Here is an 883-nt window from a genome sequence, read left to right as displayed (position 1 = left end):
TACTCGTTCTGATCTTGGTAAGTGAATTTTCTGTCTCTTTTACTGCTTTGTTACTTGGGGGTTGAACCCAGGATCTTTCCACTGAGCTAAATCTCCTGTCTAAAATATTTTTTTATATTGAGACACAGTAAGTTGCCTAGGTGGGGTTAGGACTTCCAGTCCTCCTGTCTCAGCTTTCCAGAGTCCTGGAGTTATACCTAGCTTCAAATGTATGCTTTTAAACTTTAAAAAAAAAAAAAAAATTTTTTTTGTAGGTTTTTTTTTTCCCCTTGTGATGGATAAATAATTGAACATGTTAATGTCAGTTAAAACATTGTAGCTTAAACTTATCACTAAAGGGGGCTCAGGAGATAACTCAGTTGAATAAACGTATGCCTGGCAAGCCCAAGGGCCTGAGTTCAATCCCTGGTTCCCGCCAAAAAAAAAGGAAAAAGAAAAAAAAAAAAATCACTAAAATGGGAAATTTTTAAAGGTTATCAGTGGAAGAGGCCAGCCTGAACAATTCAGTGAGATCCTCCTGTCTCAGAGTTTTGTTTTTTTTTTTATTTTTTTATTTTTTATTATGGTGTCGGGGATTGAACTCAGGACCCTGCGCTTGCCAGGCAAGCACTTATTCTACTGAGCTATCTCCCTGGACCCCTCAGAGTTCTTAAAAAAGTAGCATTAGAGTTATAGGCTTGGGTTCAGTCCCTACAGTATGACAAGTATCAGCAGAATAGAGAAACACTCTCCTAAAATCTTACTGAAATGGAATACCAAAAGCAAGTGTTGTTAATTAACAAAACCTTGAATAGGCTCTGGATTCAGAAATACCAGGTACCTCAGACAGCAGAGCTGAATCAATGGGGCTGAAAATAAGTGTGATTAATCTTTTTTTTTTCTA

This window comes from Octodon degus, unplaced genomic scaffold, assembly GCF_000260255.1.
Source record: "Octodon degus isolate 3935 unplaced genomic scaffold, OctDeg1.0 scaffold00056, whole genome shotgun sequence".
Taxonomy (NCBI): Eukaryota; Metazoa; Chordata; class Mammalia; order Rodentia; family Octodontidae; genus Octodon; species Octodon degus.
This window is presented reverse-complemented; position numbering follows the sequence as displayed.